This window comes from Balaenoptera acutorostrata, chromosome 1 (assembly GCF_949987535.1).
Source record: "Balaenoptera acutorostrata chromosome 1, mBalAcu1.1, whole genome shotgun sequence".
Classification (NCBI taxonomy): domain Eukaryota; kingdom Metazoa; phylum Chordata; class Mammalia; order Artiodactyla; family Balaenopteridae; genus Balaenoptera; species Balaenoptera acutorostrata.
The window spans coordinates 161105000-161132267 of NC_080064.1; the positions used below are offsets into that span (position 1 = coordinate 161105000).

The 27268-nt window shown below is 38.7% G+C and overlaps 1 pseudogene; it reads right to left on the reverse strand.

Annotated features, from left to right (window-relative positions):
* Window positions 1-7456: 7456 nt before the first annotated feature.
* The window catches only part of LOC102997950 (estrogen-related receptor gamma-like), a 67196-nt pseudogene continuing 47384 nt past the window's right edge, over window positions 7457-27268 (reverse strand).

Below are 27268 nucleotides of genomic sequence, written 5' to 3' on the forward strand. Positions count from 1 at the left end.
GAAAACAGTGCTCTTTGCTATTGCTTACATTATACCTTGAGAGTTTTGTTTAATACTCTGCATTAATGAGGGAGCTTCTTAGGATAATATTACAACAGAGAGTGCAAGAAATACCAGTGAGGTCAATGCAGTTCTATTAACTGTCATCTAACAGAGAAATATTTTCCTTGAATACCATTAAAGCTTTCTCCTTTTCTTTGTTCTCCTTTTTGAAGGCAGTAGGAACCCAAATTTCCCTACCAATAATTTCTGTTTTCAACTTGGTAGCATAATGATATTAGACTTGGGGGAAAAAAAATTCACCTTGGCAATGTCTTCTTCAGAGGTTTTTACAAAAGATATTTTGCTAGGATAAATTGCACTAAGCAGGTTCTTTAAGTAAGCAAAAACAAATCTGTTTGTTAATAAATGGGCTGAGTAGTTTTTGTATTTTTTAAAGAGAATCTACCTGGAAAAATGCTACAGCCTTTAAATGAACATTTTATTAAAATGGAAGATATGAAACAGAAGGGTAATTAGATAAGTAAGTTGCTCTTTGCTGCTTCTGCTGATAGGGTAAACCCAGAAGACTCTCAGAGTTCCACAAGCTGGAGTTGCAGCAAAACAGTTCTGGGATAATTTTTCTTTATAACCTGGGGGCTCAAGACAACTGATTGGAGAGATGTAATGGCAGCTAAATGAATAAATGCATAATCTGTGCTCTGTCTCATATGTATGTATATATGTGTACACACACACACACACACACACAATGCCTTCTCCAAACTAAAAAGTAGAAATAGGAAGTGTACACTATGGATTATGATAAGATAGCTCAGAATAAATAGGGTCTCTGCACAAAGAATCCTCTACTGCGGAGGGATCCTCTATACTCCTATCATTTTTTCCACTCAAAGATTCCCTAAATATGAGGTAGGTCTTATTAATCGATGAGAGAGAGCAAAAGATGAGGGCCTTCCCTTCTACACAGACTGGCAATGCTCGATGGATTTTAAATGATTTGGCAAGCCAAAAGATTTAAGCAGGGCATAGATGGCATGAGCCTTTTAAGGTACTAGAGAACCAAGAAATGAAAATGAAAGATCATTCTAGATCTTCATACTTTTTCAGGTTAATTTCTTTCCCAGGGACCTATCTAGAAACAGACACTAACTCAGCTTGACCAAAATGAACGGACCTGAATGCATTGTTCTATGCAGTATCTTTTTTTTAAATTAATTAATTAATTAATTTTATTTTTGGCTGCGTTGGGTCTTCGTTGCTGCGTGTGGGATTTCTCTAGTTGCGGTGAGCAGGGGCTTCTCTTGTTGTGGAGCACAGGCTCTAGGCACCTGGGCTTCAGTAGTTGTGGCACATGGGCTCAGTAGTTGTGGCTCACAGGCTCTAGAGCACAGGCTCAGTAGTTGTGGTGCACAGGCTTAGTTGTTCCATGGCATGTGGGACCTTCCCGGACCAGGCCTCAAACCTGTGTCCCCTGCACTGGCAGGCAGATTCTTAACCACTGTGCCACCAGGCAAGTCCCTCTATGCAGTATCTTTAACCTTGCCATTCTCACCTCCACAGCTCCTGATACACAATGCCTTCTCCAACTCACTCTATGCGCAATATTCTAGCTGCTCAGTTATCCTGTAAAGACCTTTCCCGGGCCGATCCCCACCATTATCTGTATCTGCAGTGGCCTCATTAAACTCCAGGTGAAAAGTCTGGTTTCCCCATTCAGAATCCTAAGGAAAAGCCCCTTCCTTAGGAACGCCATTTATGCATGTATCTTAGGCACAAACCCCTTGTTAAGCCCACAAGTTCTGCTGCTTCCTGGGAGTGCCAGCACTGTTTCCCATTTTCTCCACCCTTAAATGAATATTTCGGGCCACTACTGGCCTGCTATACTGAGATGGTGGGCAATCGACCCACAGCTGGAGCAGGAAAGACCCCTTTATGGGCCAAGCCTGCAACATGGCTTGATAGAGCTACAGGAGGAGCCTGAGAATATGACATACCTGACTTTCATCTCACTCCCACTGATATGCAATGGGACCTTGGGTAAGTTACTAAAACTCTCTGAACCTGGAGTTCTTCATCTGATTAATGAGAATCTGACACCCAGGGTCCCACTATTTTCCTCACAGTGAGTATTAAGGTGATAATAAAACCGTAATATCCTGTGCCTTTCCACACTGAATAACATTTCAAATGCTGATTCCCAACCACTGCTTTGACTTTACCCTGAACAGGAAGACTCACGATTATACCATATCTTGTAAATTGCCAGCCTAGAATCTTCACCCTTCTATTTTTTAGACTTTTAAAAAGTGGAGGAAAATATTGAGCACCTCTGGAATAGAAACTTACTTTAAAGAGGTCAAATCAGGTATGAAAGGTAAATACGGTTATCGACAAAACACATAACATAGTTATGTGTTTTGTTTGTTTTAATGACTCATTTTCCCCCAAAGGAAGTATTCAGAAGGCACTTAAAATTATATAAACTCGCTCTTGTCCTTTCCCACTTATGGCAATGTTTTTATTTTAAAAATCTAACAACAAAACTTCAAATATATCTGACCAGGAGGTATGTACCTCCTGCTTTTCTAGAAAGATGCAAAGCATCCAAAGAATTATTCAGTTAAGACAAAATTGACAAAGTAGCACAATTCACTCGCCATGTCTATCGAATCATAGTTCTTATTGTATTTTCAAACTTATGGATACAGTTAGCAGCAGCAGTAATAATTATAAGTATCTTTGTGTCATATATTGGTACTATGTTTCTAGAGACATTATATCATTTTTAACAAAACTTATAGAATTTTAGAATAGAAGAGATGAGAAAGAAAGTAGTCTAACTGCTCTCCGGCACATATGGAAATGAAGGCAGAGTTGAATGGACTTGCTTAAAATCACAATGCAAGGTTGTGGAAAATCAGAATTAAAAGCCAAAACACAATGTTTTGCCAGACACATGGGAGAAGCTCACTTAATATTTATGGAGGTGTGCTAAAACTTATTTCTCTCCTCTGATTTTTTTTCCACGATGGTCTGATATCAATGTCACCTCAGTAAAATTTAATGTACCTATGAGGTTAGTAGAATTCTTATATTTCTTCTTGCACGTTTGAAAAGGTGTGTGATTTGTCCATTTTCTTTGGTAGACAAAGGATTAAGTTCCATATTTATAAATAAATAGGTTGAAGCAAGTGAGTCCTAGAGGTCATATACCTTGCCCCAGGTCCAGGAGGAGACAGAGCCAGGGCTTGAATCTAGCTCCACCTGACCTTAAAGCTTGACCCCTACCGTCTCCAGCAACAATAGCTAACCTTGACCTGGTCCTTGCTCTGGGTCACATGGTATGCTGAGCACCTAACCTGCAGTATCTTATTGGCTATTCACAACAACATTTTATTTGCAAATACTATTATTGCCACTACCATTTTGCAAATGATGAAAGTGATGATTAGAAAGGTTAAGTAACCATCTTTTTAAAGGCGAAGTGAAAAGCACAATTTCTTGGCATGAAATAACTAAACCAGTCCGCCAGGCTGCCTGGATTCATCTGTACTATGGCATGCAGGCTGGCCTGGCTGGGGAATATAATATTGCACACAAATGTGCATCTCTTGCTCTCATGTGCAAGAGTCAAAGAAAAATACTTGAGTTGCCAAGGTGAAACCCATCACGCCAATAAAGAGCAAAAAGCCTTTCTTCAATCTTTTGATCCGTGAATTCTATACATAAATAAAATAATTATTGCTTTCATAAAATATCTGTTTGCCACTGACAGAAAACAGAACCGGTATGTCCTACAATAGCCTTTAAACAACTAAGGAGAAAGATCAAAATAAAAATAAATCTTGACCAGATTTATAGGTGCACGCTGATTAGTTCTTGTTTTTTCCTTCACATAAACAATACCTGAAAACAATGAGAAGGGAATGTTGAGACTAGGTATCTTGTAACAGATGGGTTTTCTCTGACTTACAGTATGGTATCATGCCGAAAAAATAATGCTGGCCCATCATTCGTGAGGCTTGGCAGAAAGTAGAGCCCAGAAAAAGCGAAGGGGATTTTTCAGGATGCGGAATGGTGCAACCACTTGGATTTGAACAAAGTACCATTTTTTTTAACTGTACTTCTCACAGTTTTATGTTGTTGCATTTTGTTGTTTTCCCCACACAACTGTTTCTTTGCTTCCACTGGTAACAATTTTTTGATTCAAAAATTCTAATATTAAAACCAAACATCGCTCATCTGGATATGATCCTGGTGCTGACTAATGAGAAGCCACGTCTTATAGGAATTTAATAACACACACTGTGATGTAACTGGAGTTGTTTACCCGCTAAGCCACCACTTCCATTTTGTACCTCACATCCTTAGTAGAAATGCCAGTCAGTAAAACCAAGACATTATTTTTAAAAGAGTAAAAGTCTCACCTTTCTATAAATGCCCTTTTTAATGAAAACATCTTCATTTCCCTCAAGCAGCATTTTATCGAAGATGCACATGGCTAGGTGAATAAAAATACCTGTGAAAGGAAAGAAGATTCCCATCAAAGCTGTTGAAATCTGATTTCATTTCAGATTCTGGAACTCATGTTGTTTTCTGTTTAAATAGATTTGGTCTGTCAATTTCCCGACCTGCTGTACCATCAGCCTGTATGGACTGCTGTGGCCGACACGGGGGTTGTAGAGACAAATATTATTACGGACCGGTGATCGAATTGAACAGGTTTACACTGGAATAGATTTACAACATCATGATCTCTGACATACTGCATGGGACTGAAACCCCTCTCCATCCATAAAGATACATTTAAGACAGTATCATTCTCTCCAGGCTGAGAAGGTAAGCCTTGAGCCAAGGAGATGGCCAAACGTAACTGTGCATTTATATGCAGGGTGTAATGCAATATTTCACTGTATTTTTTTAAGGACACAAGAAAAAGAGTATTCCATATTTACTCATAACTATCATCTCCTTTCTATTTGGGGGAAGGGGCTTAGAGATATTTTTCCACCAAAGTGGGCACGAGGAAGTAAAGGAAAATAAATTATTTTTTGAGTATATCAGCAACAGCAGCAATTCCCTTGAAAACAGTCCCTCTAAAGGCTTGATAACAGCAACTGAAGAGGTGTGAATTATAGATAAGCACCCGTCCTATTTACTTTCACCAACAATGTTTAATTAAACGCAGTTCACACCTTTTCAGTCACTCTAACCACCCTTCAAGATTGTTCCTGCTTGAAAACACAATGGGGAAAATTATTTAGGGGAAAATATGTTTTCTACTTCCTCCTTAAACCTGGAAGGGCAAATAGGTGAGTACACTGTAGCAGCAAAATCAAACTGATCAAAACAATCCTATTTCCCTGGACATGGAGGCGTATCTCCATGTATTTTAGTTTTTGACAATAAAATCCAAATCTAGGACACACCCATTCAAAGTGTTAATTGATACATTACTTTTATAACATTTTTAAAACATTGATTTGCTTTTGGAAAATAACGATTCCTCAAGTCCAAACTCTAAATTAAGCCTTTTCGAATGAGTGTTAAGTTTGGTTTGAGTCTCTACAGCTCAACTAAGTGGCAATATAAAGATAATTAAGACCAAAAATATGATTGTCAATCACTTGTTACACTCTGAAATATGTTTTGTTTGCTACTCTGCTATGGGGTTTAAGGCAATTACTAAGGTAATGTTTCCACCACAAGAAAGTCAGCTATCACCACTGTCCTAACTCAGAGGAAAACTCTTTGTCATATGGGTTGGGCAGTTATCATTGGATTATTATTCATATGTTTTCCTTTGTTAAAATTGTTATCCTTTTAGTATCTTCCACATAAGCTTTCTTCTAGCAAGAGGAACCACGTCTGTCGTTTTCACTGCGGCATCACTGGAGCCTAGGATAGTGCTTGGCACGTGAGAGGAACTTAATAAATATTTAGGAAATGGATTATAAATGCAAAACATGCTCACTGTGGAAAAATCCGAACAGTGCCAAAAGCTATAGAGTAAACAAGAAAAGTACTCCCTACCCTGACTTTTTTTCACTAGTGTTAACACTGGTACCAATCTTTATCCTTCCTTCTGTTTCTCCATGCATATACCATCCTAATGTGTGTGTATTAATATAAATTATTACAGTACAAATTTGTATTTTTTTATTTAATATAAATGCAATATAAGCATATTTTATATAAAATATATTTATATGTAAATTGAATCATCCTACTAGGCAATTTGTTTTCTTTTTTTAATTATTGAATTAAAGTTGATTTACAATGTTGTGTTAGTTTCAGGTGTACAGCAAAGTGATTCAGTTGTATATATATATATACATATATATGTATATATATATGTATATATATATATATACACACACACATATATATGTATCTTTTTTAGATTCTTTTCTATTATAGGCTATTACAAGATATTGAATATAGTTCCCTGTGCTATAGAGTAGGTCCTTGTTGTTTATCTATTTTATATATAGTAGTGTGTATCTGTTAATCTCAAACTCCTAATTTATCCCTCCCCCCTCAATTTCCCCTTTGGTAACCGCAGGTTAGTTTTCTGTGTCTGTGAGTCTGTTTCTGTTTTGTAAATAAGTTCATTTGTGTCATTTTATTAGATTCCACACATAAGTGATATATCATATGATTTTTGTCTTTCTCTCTCTGACTTACTTCACTTAGTATGATAATCTCTAGGTCCATCCATGTTGCTGCAGGCAATCTGTTTTCTATTTTATTTTTATACTTGGCAAAATATCTTGGTCCTCTTTCCATAAGGCTTTAATGATAAAGTTACACGCTTGTTTACAATTATTTTTCAACTTGAGGATGAGAAGACTTTGGGAGAATCTTCTTAGTTCCTAGTCAGTGGAGGAGTTAATTCTTAGTGGACAAGAGAAAAATAGCATGAATTCCACGTACCCAAATATAATCTGATTCATTCATCTTCCTATGACATTGTTCACAGTTAAAATCTTGGAATAAGAACAAGCCAGGAAAAATTATGAGATCTGGTGATGCCATACCTAATTGAAGCTCTGGTTCATTCATGAGGAATAAATACTTGGATCTACTTGGATTCAGAAGTTAAAAAAGAGGTGATCTCGGGACTACCCTGGTGGTGCAGTGGTTAGGAATCCGCCTGCCAGTTCAGGAAACACGGGTTCCAGCCCTGGTCCGGGAAGATCCCACATGCCGCGGAGCAACTAAGCCCGTGCGCCACAACTACTGAAGCCCATGTGCCTAGGGCCTGTGCTCCACAACAAGAGAAGCCACCACAATGAGAGGCCCGCGCACCACGGCGAGGAGTGGCCCCGGCTCCCCGCGACTAGAGAAAACTCACGCACAGCAATGAAGACCCAATGCAGCCAAAAATAAATAAATAAATAAATTTACTAAAAAAAAAAAAATAGCCTATAAAAAAATAGGTGATCTCCAGTAACAACAAATTATACAAACTCATAAGGCTGACCCCAGGAACAAGGTACAGTCTATGACTCAACAGAAACAGTACATTTAAATATTTAATTTACCTCATATTCTTTCAAACTTCAATGACCATATTTCCATTTTGTTACTGTATAAAATTATCATATTTATTTTAAACTCTGGCAAATTTTCTGAAGAGAAGGAAACAGTAAAACCTAAATGCAGTATATAAAATGCACATCTACAAAGCACATACATATACAGAAATATATTAAAAACAAACCAAAAACTAAACCTAGGCCTCCCACAGAGAAGAACAATTTTTCTCCATCTCCAAGCTAAAATGTTAGTTTCACTAGACATACTGAAATATACAAAGATTTCAGGAACTTTGATTTGGGTGGGAGACTTGAGTGAATTCTAGAATCTATTTGGGTTCAGTTCCTGGCTCTGCCCTCATCTGCTGTGTGAACTTAGGCAACTCGTTTAGCACGGAATACATGCTCATTGTTATTATTTTGTGTCTGTTGTTGTTATCCCCAACTGAAAGCAACAATTTTAATACCATTGTTACAAACTCTTTATAATAGAATTTAAGTCCCAAAGAAAAGACTAGAAAAGAATAAAGAGTGCTTTAAACCTAAGATGAATTTTTAAAAAAGAAAGAAAACGGTACCCATATGAAGTGATGGATGTGTTAATTACCTTGATTGTGGCAATTATTTCACAATATATATTAATGAAATACAGGTCATCTACCTTAAAAATACGCAATTTTTATTTGTCAGTTATACCTCAGTAAAGATGGGGTGATCTCTCTGTAGACCTAGTAGTGTAAAGAAAGCAAAAAGACAATGACAGTAGCCTCTTGGCTACCCTTCATCCTTTGCCTTCTGCAAATTGTAAAGATGAAAAGAACCCGAACTGCCAAGCATACCTGGTGGGTTTAGCTACACATCAGATGTGTCCTACCTTGTCCCTTCCTGTTGATGTCAAGCAGTTAGCCACGAGAGATCAGCAAGTCCGGGTATAAAGGAGGAGTATTCTGCTATCAGATTCAGGATACTTACTGTGACCCCAGAGTTGCCTGGTTTCTCTAATATTTTTGTAATTCCCTGTGCATCCCACACCCCCAGCCTAAAGTACAGGAGCACTAGCACACAGCCTTACCTTCTTTGAGCATGCCCACTTTTAAACACTTCATGAAGCGGCAAGCCTGGCAGGATTTACGTCTGCGCTTTGTGATTTCACATTCATTCGTGGCAGGGCAGCTATATTCTATATTACCTAAAACACAGAGTTTAAGAAAAGAAGCTGTTAGATTTGCAAGACCCAGGCAACCCTAGCATCCCCAAGGCAACACCAACTCTGCTACTCCTGCCGTCCTCCCTCAAAAAAAAGTCAACGGCAGTCATGAGGATGTCACAAATATGAAGCCAGATGCTCGCTATAACCACTGAAGATGCATCAAATAATGAGAAGATATATGGTGAAGCTCTTCAAAAGATTAAGCTTAAAATCAGCCTTTAAAATTATGCTTCATCCACTCATACAAAGTAGCGGTCTTCCAGAATTTGAGGATCCGAAAGAAATTTCCCAGCGGATTATTTCCATAAAAACACCAACATCAAAACCGTATTACAGTACCATCCATCCTGGACTTCTTTTGGTTACTAATGCCCTGATGCATCAGACTTTTTGTCTCTCTGACACTGAACAGTACAAATCTCAATGTGAAAAATGGTCAGCAGGCTAATTTGGGACTGCGCAGTAAGCTCCTTGAGGGCAGGGACTGAAGTTACATGGTTCTCGCTTCATCACTTACCAGAGCCTTACAATACAATTTTACTCTTGGAAAATGTTTACTGATGATGATGATCACCATCATCACCACCATCATCACCATCACCACCATCATCATCACCATCACCACCATCATCACTATCTTCATTACAACCATCATCATCACCATCTTCATTACAACCATCATGACCACCATCATCACCATCATCATCATCATGTTTATTCAATTACTTGCATAATGAATTCCAAACACTCAAGCTGCATGGAAGTGCTATAAATCAAAATAAACTGCTATGAAATTATATTTTTAATATTACAGTCTACATCATTTACGTTAGTAACAACACATTTGAAGTGATAAGGATGTCGCCAGAAGATCCAAACTTTAACTTGCAATTTTTCAATTAGTGCCAAAGACTATGTGTGGGAAGTGCTCTGGGGCTGCCTACAGCTTTGTAGAGAAGCTGCCTTTAAAATAAAGCCTCTCTCCCCTATCAGCTCTGTCACATAGTGCTTGAAGGTCTTTCGTTACTTCCTAACCCTTTCCCCTTGTGATTAAGTGCATTAGTATCTTAATGAAAATGCATTCTGTTTATTGCCCTCTTGGGAAGGGGGAGGTCATCACACCAAATGCATAAATTGTCATCAGAGACGGTCCGAGCATAATTGCAATTTTGCTGCTCCATGTTTGCAATACCCAGGGTCCATCCAAGTCCCCTGAAACATGCACAGATTCTAGTAATTAGCATAGAGTCTGCCTGGGACCACAGCATTGATGAAATATTTCAGAGTTAATCACACTTTGTAAACACTGATTTATATTGACTACCTTTCTCCAGACTGATGTCTCCTCATTAAATATCACATTAGTGGATTGCAGGATTGTACAAAGACTCAACTACTCAGCAACTGCTAATTCAACAGGAAGTAATACCTAACCACTCTTAACTACGGAGAACTGGTTAAGTATGCATGGCTTCAAAAAAAAAAAAAAAAAAGCCTGTGCATTATAACTTAAGATAATCCTATCAAAATTGACTAAATTAGCATTCTAATTCAGGGTATTTATAATAATAAAAGCACCTACTTTTTAACATAATAGGTGAAATATTAAGAGTAATATTAATTGCATCAACAGAAGCACACACCATCACCTTCCTCAGAGATATTATTGTGTTACTGTATTATTACACTCACAGAAAACCAAGGATAAGTCAAAGGAACCAAACTGGCTGGGTCACGGCTGAGAATAAAAGGATTTAGAATCTGAACTTTAGATGAATGATTTTTCACTGCGATTTTCACTGAAAATTTATTTTGCATCAAGAGAGTGTTGCTAGTCATTTTCTAGGGGTTAATTAGTATTCGACTACCAGATCCTTCCACTCTACATGGCTCTCCTTATACTTATGTAAAAAGAAACCCAAGCCTCTGCTTTCTCAGGAAGAGTGGAACAATAACTAGTTAGAAAGAGAAAAAAAAAAATGTTTTCCGAACAGCATTACTTCCCTTTTTTTGTTCCTCAAAAGTCAATACAAAGTCATCATTTGTTCACTTTCTAGTATCAAGGCATGAGCACAAGTTCCCCTGCCCCATCCCTTTTAACCCAGTGCTGGAAACTTCTACTGGGATGACCCAGCATCACACACACACAAAATAATCACCTTCCTTTTCAAACCAGTTCCTCTTCTTCTTTGAACATTATATCCTCATCCTTCGCAACAAGGCCCTTCTGACAGGCCCCTAAATGAGGCCTGTGTGAGCTCACACCTGAACTATGGTAGTTATCGCCTAACTGGGCATTTTGCCTCCGTCCCGTCCCCCTCTAATCCACACTGCATACCACGATCATATTCCTCTTCCTATGACGGCTTTGATCATGTCGTTAAATCAACTTTTAAAAAAATCAATAGATTCCTATGGCCTCTGGAATAAACATAAAATATTCACCTAGCCCACAAAATCCCTGCCCCGTGTGACTCTCATCCACTTTTCCAGCAACATTACAATGATTACCTTATATGAACTTCCTGATGCACCAATTTGATTTATTCAGTTTTTGCTGTGTCCTTCAGACGTCCCTCTGAGGATGATCTATCTTTGCCCCTCTTTTCTTCTTAAAATTACTTCCAAGGCTCAACGTTCAACTCAAATTCCATTCAAATCTTTCATGAAAACTTCTCAAACCACCCTAGCAGAAAATGATTTCTTGGTTCTCATATCTTTTCGGGTACTCTCATCATATACAGACGTGCCAGATTCTTTTATACCTTTTCACGTGCATATTATCCATGAGATGGTCAGATCCTGGAGGCAAGGATTATTGCTTATGCGGAATAGAAATCCTCCACCCAAAAGTAGTATATAAGTAAAATAATACATTTTAAATTACGTGATATTTTTTGGTGTCTCAAGGTCATTTTTCTGAACATCAATTATGATGCTGTCACATAGTACTGTCCACAAGGTCAGGTGAGCTAGATGGCCCATTAGGAAGCAAAATGAAGAACACAAGGAAAACCATTCCACAAATCAAATTAAAAAGAAAAAAAAGTAGAAGAAAATCTAGTTAATTTTTCAAAACCTTACAAAAATACCTTTGACAAAAATGGAAATCCATGGCAAAACCAGGAGAGCTTATCAAGGAGAAAATAGAAAAATACAAAGGTTTCTGGGGAGTTAAGTGTGAAAAGAGAAAAAAAAAAAACAAAACAAAACTGTAAGAAGTTTTAAAGGAAATAAAAGTACATCTTGATATAAATAAGAATAAAAGTAATATATGAAAATACAGATGGGTGGCACTAAAAGAGCTATTTAATGTTTATCTTATCATAACACTTACTATCATTTACAAAATGGGTGCCCTAAGAATTGGAGCCATGTTGCAGAAAACACTCAGGAGTGATTCAATTATAGCAGCTGAATCTATAGACGCCCCTTCTCTGAATGACTGTCTAAAGATTTTTATATTTCTTCAGAAACAGAAGGGAAATTGTCAAATTGCCATATGAGAGTTTTAGATCACATATAAAGAAGGATTCCAGTTTCCTTTCTAACCACTACATTCTATAATTCTTCAATGACAAAGAGATACGTAAAGGCAGAAGAATTTTTAATAGTGACTTAGGATGAGTTCTTGAGGGCAGAGTTCTGTCTCATTTATAGCTGAATCCTCAACGCTTATCAATAAGCCTACCATTTTGTACACGTGCAGGGCTGGGAAAGAAAGAGCAAGTCCCTGCCTCTTAAGGAATCTACAGTTTTACAGAGGAGACAAGACATGTCAACAAATCACAATACAACTGAGTGTGCAGTGCAACGGTTCTGGATTCAAGTCAGCACCAGACACCCGTGTACACGGATGCATCCCCACAGCTGCTGAGAGTGTGCTTTGGAAAGTCAGTGAATTCTTCACACAGGAGCAAATGATTGAACTGTGCTGTAAAAAATGAATAAATGGGGCTTCCCTGGTGGCGCAGTGGTTGAGAATCTGCCTGCTAATGCAGGGGACACGGGTTCGAGCCCTGGTCTGGGAAGATCCCACATGCCACGGAGCAGCTGGGCCCGTGAGCCACAATTGCTGAGCCTGCGCATCTGGAGCCTGTGCTCCGCAACAAGAGAGGCCACGATAGTGAGAGGCCCGCGCACCGCGATGAAGAGTGGCCCCCGCTTGCCACAACTAGAGAAAGCCCTCGCACAGAAACGAAGACCCAACACAGCCATAAATAAATAAATAAATAAATAAATATTTAAAAAATATATATATATATGTCAAATCTTTACTTCTGACTCACATCTCTTGCACATAGTAATGAAGCATTGGGCTTTATGTAGTTCCCAAGAGCTGTCCTCTTTTTCATACATACAGACATCATAATTTTAAAGCCAATTTGAAAGCATCTGTATATTTCCCCCAATTGTTTTAATTTTATTAACAGAACCAAATGGCTTGGGATGACCCAAGGGCACTCCAAGTGGGGTTTATCCAATTGTTTTCCAACATTAAGTGATTTAAAAATAATGGGATTCGCCTCAGTACACAATTACAGAGCATTAAAAACATGAAGGCAATAATCTGTAGTATTTTTGTTTTAAGTGTCCAAAAGCAGGAAAAAGAAAGAAGGAAAACCCTCTCTTTACTGTATGGTAGTAAAGGTTTTTCCATACAGTGATACAACTTCCCTTTCTTTCCTTTTCTTCTCTTTTTTGTGTTTAAAGCTCCTTTGTTTCTAGCTCCTTTCTCCTCATTCTACCTGAAATAGAAAATAACAGTATCTATAGCCGGGATTATATAATGTGAGATAATAACTCATTACATACCTGTGGCAAAAAAAAAGTCATAATTCTATCAATGCATATTTAAGTAAAGGATGCTATTTTATTTTCAAAGAACGCACCCAAAGTTAGACTTCAAAATAAGTTACTTAGGGACGCTATATCTCTTCCCAGAAGAATGCTCTGAATACTTTTTGAAACTTCTTTCAAACTGCCACTAGAGTTATTTCAAAGCTATAAAGCAGAGAGGGGAAGGAATCAAATGACACTTTGCTCATACTCACCCAAAATATCTGACTGGCCAAATACAAGACACGATGCCGAACGACGGTTGTCTATTACGAAATGTTAAATCTCCCCTCAAAGGTCCAAGAACTGCCATCACTGAAGATATTTCAAGAATCTGCCTCAAGTTCTCAACGAAGATGCCCCAGACTATGACAAGGAATGGCAGCCCCAGGCAACCGAGGGGACCCCACCCACCTGCGAGCTCGAAGACGTGGCAGATGGAGGAGGTGGGGGAAGAGGGCCACGTCCGGTTAACAGGCACACCGGGCTCTCAGCAAAGCAATTTCCTACACAGGGTTATGCCAGAGCCTCACATTCTTTGCCTTTTGGCTGCCCCTCTAACCCTCTACAAAATGAGGTGGGAGACAGGCGGGTCTAGAAAAGGTCACTTGATATTTGGTTCTTTAAGGTTCTACTGGATTAAATTCTGATCATCACAAAAGCAATTTACAAGAGCCCTAAAAGTATGTGGGCACAAATGACTGCCTTTTCACAGTGAAGATCAGGCCTTGCTCCCAAATGCGAGTGGATGATGCTTTGCCTTTAAGGGAAAAAGATCAGGAAAAAACCCACAAGCAGGCAGGTTTATTTATTTTTTATTCTTTTTTATTTTTTGGCTGTACCACACAGCTTGTGGGATCTTAGTTCCCTGACCAGGGATTGAACCCTGGCCCCCCAGCAGTGAAGGCTCAGAGTCCTAACCACTGGACCGCCAGGGAATTCTCCAAGCAGGCAGGTTTATAAATCCTAGTGACTGGAGACTAAACCACAGACTCTGGTTTCATCCTCCAGCCATCTGTGTTGGGAGGGCCATTGAGCCTACAGTGGGTACCAGCATTGACTGCCTCCATGCAAATACATGTATCTAATCACAAGATTACATTTCCCCATTGTATTCAGTGAACAATGATTTAGCAGGAAAACAATGCTGTACAATGGGGAGGAATTATTTAGTCTTAATTTTTTTCCAATTTAAACAAGACATACCCTGCCTCAGTTTCCCCCAAACTTGTAAACATGGCCACTCCTTTATTGCTTTAATTGCACAACTGTTAACACTGAGCACGGTGCATGTTCATCTCAAAGAGAAGTTGGGGAAAAGTTCTTGTGTGCCCATGTATATCCATCCTTAGCATACGGCCTTGCATATGGGTCAGGAAAACGTCTGAGGATGAATAAGTGAGGGAAGAAGGAGAAAGGAAGCGGCAGATCTCAGTTCAAATTCCAGCTCTGCACTTTCTTAGCTGTCAGAACTCAAACCGGTCACTTCACCTTCATACTCCCAGTTTGCTTACGTACAAAAGAGGAATCATCACTCCTGCTTTATAACATTGTAAGCATTACATGGAATATAGGTATTAAAATCATATACAGTTTTGTTCTCCCTTCTGAGAAGAAAGGGAAGAAACACTGTAAGATTTTCATCGACGATGAAACATTATGAAATACTCTGACTCAAAGACCTAAGCGTGGAGTTTGGGAATAGTATAAAAACAGTCTTCTGCAGATTTATGCAAGAGTGTGAGAATGAATATGCCATTCACCCAGAGAACTGGAGAGAGGATTTTGTCTTGCCAACAACTCTCGTGTACACAGCTATAGTTTACAGATACCAGGAGGGGAGGAAGAAGTGTAATAACTCAAGTCATTTTTTAAAGCACCAAATTGTCTACGAAGTGAATTTCCAAGACATCAACCACCTCTCCTCATGAACATTTCCTGTCACTTCCCTGGAGCTTGTTAAACTGCCCATCACTGGGTGTAATCTGATTATAATTGAGGGCAAAGCATTTGCAAAGCTCTTCAAAATCTCACCCCAGCCTTATCTCTTGCCGCAGTTCCAGGTCAATCCCTACCCCTATCCCAAGTCCACCCCCTTGTCTGACACCCACGCTGAATTACTTCCAGTTTCTAGAAAGCAGCATTGTCTTTCCTGCTGGTCCTAGATGTGCTTCTTTTATCATTTCTTCAATGAAGCTCTCCCAGGGCCCACAAGACTGGGGTCCAGGGGTCTGTATGGGTATAACTAGTTCATCTCGCACTTACCTTCAAGCGAACTTTTCTCCTAGCCTTTAAGGCACTTTATTACATGTGTCTAGTGAATTGCCCACCTCTTGTCCCAACTGTACAACTGTCCGTTCCTTGAGGACGGGGACTTACTCCCCTGGAGTCCCCAGCAGAACGTTTCATTACCCGTCCACTTGATTTTTACTGATCCTATTTCTCATTCCTTCATTTTAATGTTTAGCTCCAAAGTACGCATAAAAATAAACTAGGTACAGTCAATTAGACAGAGCATAACTGATAGCAGCCCACCAATAATATACCATTTGTCATAAAGCAACACAGATTTTTAGGCTATTAGACTTAGAACAAATCCCAAATTCCAGTAGGTTCAGGCTCCTGGTTTTATGTAGACCTGAAAGAGGTGGATGGGTACTGACTTATCTATGATCACTCAACCCTCTTTACAAGGATAAGTGTTAGTTAATTGCAGAAAAGAGACTAAAACTCAAATTCCTGACAACCAGCCCAATGCTCTTTCAATGCACCTGTTAAAACTTACATACCAACACCTCTAATAAACACTAAGAGTGTGGAGCACTCTTCTATGTGCTCTACATCTATGAACCCCCATTTTGCAGATGAGAGAATTAAGGCACAGAGAGAAGAGGTAACATGCCCAGAATTACACAGCTTACAAGCGCCAGAGCTAGGATTGAAACCCAGGCACTCTGGATCCAAGTCTCTCCTCTTAACTAAGATGCAATGTCGCCTGACTCTAATCTCCAAAAGAAATTAACTGAGTGCTGTAACTGAGTGTTGTTTAGAACAGAAATGAAAAATGAAATCGTTATCTCCTGAGAGGGTGCTTTGTGTAGCTGTTGTTGTTGCTACTGTTGCTGGTTGCAAAGGAAATTTTGATGCCTGGGAATGTGGTAGGATAGGGTGGATCTTGGCATTGTCATTTGCTGTTGTCAGACTTGTGGTGCAAGACCAGCTGTGGGAGAGGATAGGGTTGCTCTTGGAGAAGGGAATTCCTCAACATCTCAAAAAGAAATCCCTCAACTTGTCTCTGTACCACTATGGTTTGTGACCAGTTTAAGTCCACAGAAACCAAACAAACCGTGTCACCAAAGCAACAGGTGTCAGGTTGTACACATGTATTTTATAGATCCCCAAACACAGCTATTGTTCATGATCGGAAAAAACTCAGAATCCAGAATCGGCAGGGTGTGCTTTGAAATGCATTTAAAAGGGAATAACAGTATACAATCAAAAATGCTTACTGATGAAAATGATGGAGAATACAAATCTCTCTCATCAAGGTATGCAGAAATTTAACGTTTTTAGCTTTGACAATGACATCTTCTTGGAAAGGGCTACTGCTCTTTTGCAGTGTAGAAAACATCCCCTATGTGATGTGTGCAGACACTTCATCTTTGCCTTTAAGCTCCTATGGTATAGGGATCGTGTCACGGTCTTCATAAAAGAGCTCAAAAACGACCACTACCACCTGAAAGGTGTTATATCTGAGCTAACCGTAACTCCCCAAATTTGCTGTGCTCAGGATCCAACTCCAATTCTTATGTGTTCTTTCTCTACTTAGAAATTTTAAACAGCCTTGATATGAGTCTGCCTGTGTCTCTTTAAACATACAATTAAAAAAAAAAAAAGCTCTGTTAACATAATACTCTTGGTGAAAGGAAGAAATGCTAATTAAGTCTAATGCATCCACTCCATTTGGATAGAAAGAGTTTCAATGTGCGCATTTTGCAGTGGCAATTACCGAATGGTACAGTAAGTCCGTATGACAAGTGTGGAGGCATTAGGATCCTACCCTATGTGACAAAAACAAATGACTCAAAGAGGAATTTGACTTCATGCCAATCTTGAGATTTTCCTTCTACCTTAAACAAGTCAAAACAAGCATACCCTTTCCTAATACTGCCCCTAAGTGCTTTGTTCTTGAATGCTACCAGTGTGCCCAGAACTCCGAAGAGACATTGGTATTAGATTCTTCCTTCCGGATCAAGTTCACGTATTCAACAAGTGTCTACCTATGTCCTCCAAAGCTGGTATGGATTTGGGGAAATCCTGCTTGACACAAGTGATGGTAATTGATCTATATTTAAACTGTAGAATGTGATATAACTGTGATTACAAGATGCTAGAGTCAAATGGGTTCAAGTCCCAGTTCTATCATTTTCTGTCTGAGTTGGGGCAAACTTTTAAACCTGGAGTTACTTTCTTTGTAAATGAAGTGGTCATGGGACCTAGCAGTTGATACCTCATGGGGTTGCTGTGTGAAGCAAGTGAGATCGTGTATTGAAGGTACTGAGCAGAGTGCCTCATACAGAGTGAGCCTTGATTATCAACCATCATCACAACAGGGTAATGATACTCAGGAGCGGGATGCAGAAGAAGAGCCAAGAGGGACTTGCGAAGGGCCCGGTGCTGGGCCTCAGCCCAGAAATGAGGAAATGCTGGGCAGAGAATTCCTCCTGGCCGGCACTAGGAAGCCAAAAGGCTAGGAGCGTAGTAGGTCTGTTAAATCAATAGGCACCATTAGGAGAAGCATAAGCCAACGTTCAAAAAGGAGTAATGACTAGTCACCCCAAGAGTCAGGGGACGCCAACAAGGCTGCCAGCTGGATTTAGAGTAAAACAGAGAAGCTCAGAGGAGAACCAGTAAAGCTCGGACCGTGTAGCGTGTGTGCCTGAAGATTCTCCTCTCGGAAAGAAAACCTGGGCACCTAAACTGTCTGCTCTGACAGGGTGGTCAGCAAAGGACCTGACGTCTCCTCAGGGAGGAAAAGTACAGAGGGAAACTTAGCAGGGGAGAGTGGGGGGCTTCTTCCTGTTGGATGATGATCCAGGGGAGGCAGGGTCAGGATTCCTCTTCCTGGAAACACTTAATTCTTACCCCTTTATAAAACAGCAGGGGTCCACAAGCTTTTTCTTAAAGGCCCAGATAGCCAAGAGTTCAGCTTTGCAGGTCCTTCAGTGTCTGGTACAACTCCTGTAGAAGCAGGAGAGAAGCCACAGACAACGCAAGAATCGGTGCGGCTGTGTTCCAATAGAACTTTCTTTAGCAAAGTGGATTTGGCCCCCAGGGCCTTGGTTTACTGATCTTGGGTCTAAAACATGTGGACAAAAGGCTGCAATGATAAGAAATACTTTACAATCTCTTATCCATCATTTCCTCTTTTTTTTTTTTTTTTTCTCACAACCCTGTAAAGTAGCTTCTTATAAGTTAGGTTCAGATATTAAAAAAGAAATCTCAGTAAACTGAGACGAACAGGTGGCAGGATGAGTTGGAGGGCTTTTGCTTGAAATATTTGTAAAATTTGAAATTGTTATCCACGTAAAACATAGTCTGAGGACTCTGGGGACAGCGAGGGTGTTCCAGAAGCAAGGAAGCAGTGCAGACGCTTTGGAAGCGAGGGAAAAAAAATACAGGCGCAGTCAAGGACAAAATCTTGGGCTAGATTCGTTCCTTTGAAGATTCTTGTACTTGCCTCTGATCTTCCTCAAATGGAAACTATGTTAATAGTATGCGCTGAAAGAAAATGGGTATCAGAATGCAGATGTAGGGTATGCTTTCAGATTCACGCTAAAGCATTCAGATCTCAAGCTCTAAATTTTAAATTAATCCAGATTTTCTTGTACTAAATTCTCTTGTTTTCTTTCTAGGATGACTCAGTGATGCCCTTCTAAAAAAAAAAAAAACATATAAAAATATGGCTGTTTCTTTAAACTTTTTCAAACCAAAATAAAACAAGAGTTAATTCCAAAGAATGTAATTTTTTCCTATAAACATCCAGATGCATTCATATAATCACTTAAAAGAAAAAAAAAACTCCTTCTGACTAGTATTCATCATAAGAAAAAAAAAAATTGATTCTGAGCTGCCTTCTATTGTGGTCACAACGTTTAGTAAGTGGACAGGAGAAGAAATAAGCCTCTTCCCTCCTGAAATCAAGAACGAAAGAGTCTGGGAAGTGTTATCAGCGGTGAGTGTACACTTTTAGGATCAACCTAAGACCAGCAACTAAAAATCTAGTAGCAAAATGAGTGTCAGCAGATAAAATCCAAGGGAACTGAGACAGAAAACTGATATGGTGGTACTGAAGGGCTGAACTCTCAAACTTTATATTTAGGGGATTTCAGAAAATGAATGATAAAAAATTAGATATTTTTAAGACTTACTTCTGCTGCCTCCTTTTTACAAACCTTTAATATCATCTAATCATCACTGAAAATATTAATTCTCCTTTTTTATTATATTTTAACAACTTAATGGAAAAATTTGCCCATGAACTAAAATCTCTTAAGAAAAATTCAGTCCAAAATTATTCAATGCTTGAAAAGCTTTTAAAATATACAAGGCAGGGTAATGAGGGGGTTAAGAGAAGAGGCTCTGGGTTCAGACTGAGACCCAACTGTGTCTGGGCAATTTCTTCTCTGTGCCTCTCTGTGAACTTTATAGAAGTTCCACATCTATAAATAATATAGTAATATTATAATGGTAGTATCTGCTTTAACGCAATGGTGGAAGAATTAAATAAGATAATTAATGTAAAGCACTTAGAATAATGTGTGGCACATTTTAAAAACAAATATATTCATTATTATTATGACAAATTAACAAATTCTTCATCTATTACTGGTATAAAGGCATTGTATTCAATTCAAGAGGATGAAACCAACTATTTACATTGTCCACCTATGTAATTACTTATGGATAAGCATTGGCAGGTGAAAGATTAGAACTTCAAATTTGAGAAACATCCAGAACGCCTCAAAAATATTTAAACATTCACATCATACTCATTATTAGAATGGCCATTATTAAAAAAAAAAAAAAAAAGAAAGAAAATAAGCATTGGAGAGGATACAGAGAAATTAGAACCCTCATTCACTGTTGGTGGGGGTGCAAAATGGTGCAGCCTCTATAGAAAAAAATATGGAAGGTCCTCAAAAAATTAAAAATAGAACTGCCATATGATCCAGTAATCCCACCTCTGGGTATTTTATCCAAAAAATTGAAAGCAGGATCTCGAAGAGATATTTGTACACCCATGCTTATTGCAGCATTAGTCACAATAACCAAGAGGCAGAAACAACCTAATGTCCATTGATGAATGAATGGAAAAAGGAAATGTGATGTATACATCTATACATATAATGGAATATTATTCAGCTGTGAAAAAAAAGGAAATCCTGACATATACTACAACATAGATGAACTGAGGACAGTATGCTAAGTGAAACAGGCCAGTCACAAAGACATAAATACTACATGATTCTGTTTATAGGGGGTTCTAAAGTAGTTAAACTCATAGAAACAGAAAGTAGAATGGTGATTACCAGGGGTTGGAGGAAGGGGAAGATGGGGAGTTGTTATTTAATTGGTATAGAGTTTCATTTCTGCAAGATGAGATAATGTTGAAGAGCTGTTGTACAATAATATGCATATAGTTAGCACTAAGGTATTGTACCCTTAAAAATGGTTACGATGGAAAATTTTAACTTATATATTATGTTATGTGCATTTTATGTTATGCTTTTTACCACAATAAAAAATAAAATGAATTGGACTTCCCTGGTGGTCCAGTGGTTAAGACTCCACGCTTCCAATGCTGGGGACGTGGAGGTTCGATCCCTGTTCGGGGAACTAAGATCCCACGTGCCGCATGGTGCGGCCAAAAAAAAAAAAAGAAAAGAAAAAGATGTGAAAAAATAAAATAAATAAAAAATATGCTGGAACATCATTTCTTTTACATATAAACTTATATTAACTTTTCGTATAAACCAGAATACTTTACCAGCATCCATTACCTAATTTTGCTTTCAGGTAAAACTTCTGAAATGGTGTAATAAGAGAACTCCAATGACCAGGCCTGTTGAATCCCAACAACTTAAAGCAACTTCAAAAGAAACTTAATTAATGCCCTGTGTATACTTTATCACTTCTATGATGTTATCTAAATTTATCAAGTAATTATCAGAAAAATGAATCATTGCCTTGGGCTTTACCAGTAAAGAAAAAAAATTCTGACCCATGCCACTGAACGCCACCCTGCCATTCCTCACAACCTGTCTCACAGCTTCCAAAACCTGAATTCTAACAAGTAACAAATCCTCAGGATTCAAATCGTATTGAGACATATACTCCTGCAACTGATTACCCAAAAAAGTGACCCACATTCGCACCAATAGGAACTTCAGACAGCAGAACTCTCATCACTCAATTTTTTTGTTTTCTTTCCTACCTTTAGGGTGAACATTTTAGTGTATCCTAACTGGATTCAGCCAGAACCAATTCTGAATTTAGGGGAAGAAGGATTTTATCATGTAATTACTTTAACATATGTTAAAGCATGCACTTTGAAAAATATGAAGTACAATGTATCTTTCCTAGTATTTGCGCTCAAGCATTTAATATGACGCTCTGTAGACGGTAGCCATTCTAACAAGGTAATTTATTGGTTATTCTCTGAACGAAACAGCATTATTTGTCAGGGCTTGGTTCTGAGTGAGGGAGAACCAAGAGGAAAGAATGAAAGCTATTAGAATGTTAAGAGAGGTACTGATACCTTTTCTTGGGAGTTCATCTTGTTATCAAAGGACAGCCTCCAGCCTCTTCATCAAAACAGTCATCAGATAACACTAGGGTGACCTGGGTGCAAGTCCAGCTGTCTGTAGGCAAAGTATCAGCCACACCCTACTACCTAAGAAGTCCCATCACAGATGCAAAAATCCACCTAGCTAACAGACGAGAAAGTAAATGGTTTTTTTAAAGAATTAATTGGAACTGATCCGTGAAGTCCTTCCGACCTGAGCATGTGAACAACACAAACTTTCTTCTCACCAGTGATTTGCTGGAAGAACTGGTGTGGAGTGCTGGGAGAGGTTGTGGATTTGACCAGTGGTAGGCTGGGCCAGGCTAGGAAAAGAGAATTACTCGCCAACAAATTCCCTGGAGGAAATGGCAATGCACGTGCTTCCTTTCCCGTAAGAAAATGACTTTATCCGGAACAGGTAAGTATGGATGGCGCAGGTGGACCAGGACAGTGGAACCACAGAGGGCACCAATTCTCACGCCAGCTCCACCTACAATCAGCACCTGGGAGTCCCTTTCCTTCCTGGCTGCTACTTCTGAGGACACTGGCTCAGGTGAACCATGGGAAATGGATTTTATTTTCTGAGTACAGAGGGTTTTATTTAAGAAAAAAAAGTTCACAGAAATTTAAAAAAGAGAGAGAGCATAGCCTCTTAAGTATGCATGTGTAAAGATAATCCAGAATAACATTCGTATTTTTTTTGATTCTATAACGTAGGCCGTATCAGAGTAGAGTCAATGGAGAATATACTAATATTACAGATATATTAGAAATTTAGTTAAAGTGTGAAAATAGAACTAAGTTTAAAAAAATTACTAACAAGCTTGTCCTTTTATTAATTGTAACTATTGCACTTTTAAGAATTAGCGATATTACTACATTTTTTTAATAAATAAAAATAAATGCAATATCATTTACCAGAGGATCATAAAATGCATACTATAATTTCTTCCCAACCACTGTGAAATAACATAGACAGTAGAAGAGAGGGTCACTCGTTTTGCAAATATATTGCTTAGGAAAGTGAATTGTGTCTGCCTAACTTGACTAATTATCCAATCTCACTAATTTGACAGTGAACTACAGTTGGACTTTTTACCATGGCATAAAAAAGTTTCATTGCAAATTCTTTTCCTCCTTGAATGCCACTGGCATATACCCCTTACATGGGATAGGTTCCTATCTACTGTCACCCAACTGGACAACATACCCTTTCAGGAGGTTAAAATATGTTGATTTTAAATGACTTTCAAAATACAGTAACATAATGCAATGTGTTTAATAAACATGCAAATGATACCAGAGATGCTGGTGTTGCAAATGTGAGTTCCTAACATCTGAAGGACAAAAAAATAGTGGGGAACATTAAATTTTCTTCTCTTTTCTTTTCCCTGATCAAAGACCAACCATGCAATTTAATCTCTGAAAATTAATCACTCTTATTTTATACAACCAAGATCCAACTTTTTGTCAGTGACTCTAAATGTTACTTTATTTTCACTTACATTGATTCTGTTTTCTGATTAACTGGCTGATACACACATGTGTATGTCATAGTGAACAGTGAAAAGAGGCTAGAAAATTCTAATTCCTGGAAAAAAAATATTCTGAAAACTGAGATAATAGGCTAAAAAATATCATCACGATAGAGACCTTGCTTTCAATTTAAATAAATGATATGCATGCAAAGCTGTCCAGAAAGTCCTCTGATATGAAAATCCTGGCAGTCATTGTTGCCTACAAGGAAGATGAAGTGAGGGTGTTTTAGTCTAGCAGCTACCCAAACTAGGGCCAGCCTTCAAATCTAGCCCTAGGTTTGTTTTGGTATGACCTCAAGCTCAGAGTGGTTTTTATATTCTTAAACAGCTTAAAAAATAAAACAAACCAAAATTGAGTACATGACAGAGAAGGCATGTGACCTACAGATCCTGAGATATTTACTATCTGTTTTACCCTCTGGTCCTTTACAGAAGAATTTTGCTACCATTAGCTCTTCAACAACCTCAGAAGTGATGACAATTTAGGCCAATTCCTAAAGGTCAGAACAAACCATGAAAAAGGAATCACTACTCATTTATCCTGAGAAGTGGGTCCACTAAGTCAAAACTGAGAGAGATCAAACTGTAAACTGTGCTGTTTCCTAAAATAGCAATTCGCATAATACATATTCTTTACCCACAAAGAAAGCCTGCAATACTAAATTTTACTATTAAAATAAACACTGAAGCTAACACCTAAAGTAGCAGGAGAATAATATTTCTCATTGATAACTTGGCAACATTCATGCATTTCAAAAACTCAGACAAAATTGGCATCACATGCAAGGAAAAGTGGACAAGTCAGTTAAACATAACAAAAGCAAGCTCGGAGTTAAAGCAAATGAGGTTTAGACAATATTTCTTTTGAAAATATCACCTCAGTATTTAATTTAACACTGCATCCAAACTGATAATCAATGAGATTTGTTAAGTCAATTTAGACAATTCCATATTATTTTGAATTTTAATTTTAGAACATATTCATTTTGAAGATGCTACATACAAACCGGGATAGTTATTTTCTCTAAATGCTATTTAAGTTGAACAGATAATACCTTATTATTTTCCTTGGTAAGGTTCATATGATGTACAGACACTCCATTTGTAAGTTATTTCCGCCAGTGCTGCAAATATTCTATTCTGAGACTAAAATAGCACATGATGGCAAAGAAAATGCTACATCCAGGAAAGGTCCTCTAGGACTAAGCCGTCTACTTCAGGAAGGAGTCAACAATTCAGGGTGGAAAATAGCAGACACATAGACTGTGCCCATTCACCTTGAGCATATGCCTTCCTCCTCTTAATGCCCTATGATTAAGGTGAGATTTAGGCTCTTATCAGTGTCACCTTTGGACTCAGACTAGGAGGGCCCCCCACCCGAAAGCCCTGGGCTTTAGAAAGTATCATGGTGCAAGCCCTTCCACAGGCTAAGGACACAAGCCCCGTTTGTACCGCATGATCCCCAGTACCCGGGACTCCTGAATTCCCAGGATAAGCCCCTACAAACCCCGTTCCAGGACCTGCGTGGCCCTCTCCCCTGGGTCGCTCCTCTGAAAGATGGCCTGGGCTGGACCGCAGTGCCAGAGGGCACATTACGAGGCCTGTGCGTGGTCAAGGTGCAGCTGTTAGGAAGGGGTGGATGGGCCTTGGACGTGGGGGCAGGGGTGTCCACACTACGTACCAGACATGATGGAAGGCAGAGGGGAAGGAAGAGAAATGGGCTGGGCTGCAAGCTAAAAGCTGGCTCTCCTTCTACTGCCTCTTTCTGACACAAAACTCCTAAGAGTCTAAGAATTAAAAACGCCAAGCTAGCCTCCCAGGCCACTGTGAAGGCGTATTTGTCAAATAAGAGAACAGAACATATTTGACTTAGCAGTTTGTTATCTTAATTTACAAACGCTTACATATTTACATACACAATAGGTGGGTGTACACTGTCTCAGGTCCCACGAGCATCCGCAGTGGACTTGGTTCTCATGATGGTCCCTCCTAGATTTCACGCTGCAAAGACATTCTGCTTTTTTATTTCCTGAATCCCATATTCAAAGCTTAATTGGGATATTTTACTCAAGTGATAAGATTCAGGTTCCCTTTCTGATTAACCTAGTTTCCCATCCACAGTCACAGAAAAAAAAATTAATTGATCACCACAAAACTACATAAAACCAGGGGAATTCTCTGGTGGGCCAGTGGTTAGGACTCGGTGCTTTCACTGCCGAGGGCCTGGGTTCAATCCCTGGTCAGGGAATTAGGATCCCACCAGCCGAGCAGCACAGTCAAAAAACAAAACAAAACAAAACCAAAAAAGCTATATAAAACCAATCAAATTTCCAATCGGCCCACCTAAATGCCCTCTAATATAAAAGGGCACTATTGTGAAAAATGGCTACAGGGAGAGAAAGTTTACTATCAGAGCAAAAGGGGGGTAGCTGTGAGCTGAGAAGCTCACAGGTCCTTCTAGTTTAGCATCAAAGACATCTATTTGTCCTAGAGTATTTGAACCACCCCGTGCTTGAATAGTCCAGTCATACTGCCAGTATCAACCAGCGTCAATCAATTATTGAGCCCTTACTATGGGCCAGGTGCTTTGATAGTCTCTTCATTTAATCCTTACCACCTGGGGAAGGGAGGCACAGAGAAGTTATGGCCTCTCAGCAGGTAAGTGGCTAAGACTTGGACCTGGTTTTATATGAATCCAAAACCCATGCTAGAAAGAATATCTTAAAAAAAATAATCTCCTATTTTTAAAATATATAATATCCTTTTTAAAAGAGGGGGGAATGCCATATTTCTAGCACAAGAATGAACGGTTGAAATGGTTATATTAATAAATATATACAATTTATTTTCCATATTCTTAAATAGACATAAAAACTTCACGGGGCTAGTGTTTTGTGAATTAAATAATGAAACATATATTGACTTTGGGGGGATATAAAGATATTTTCCTTCTCTTACCTCCTTAATAAGAATCCAGGGAAAACTCTTAATGAGAAGGTACCACAAAAAAAAACCCACAGAAGTTCCCACTCATTTATGAATTAAGGCCAAACTAGAATTAGAAAAAAAAATCAGAATAACGATATCACACACAAAAATTAATAAGCCTAGAAAATGACAATGAAATCATTGCTGCCATTGTAACCCTGTGGGATGATAGAGCAGTCAAAATCCTCTAAAAAGTTTTTGGTCAGAAAAAAAAAAGAAAAGAAAGAAAAAAGCAAACTAAAACCTTCCAAAACTTTGACTTTTACTTAAGTGTTGACCTAATTCAATAGTTTTCCAATGA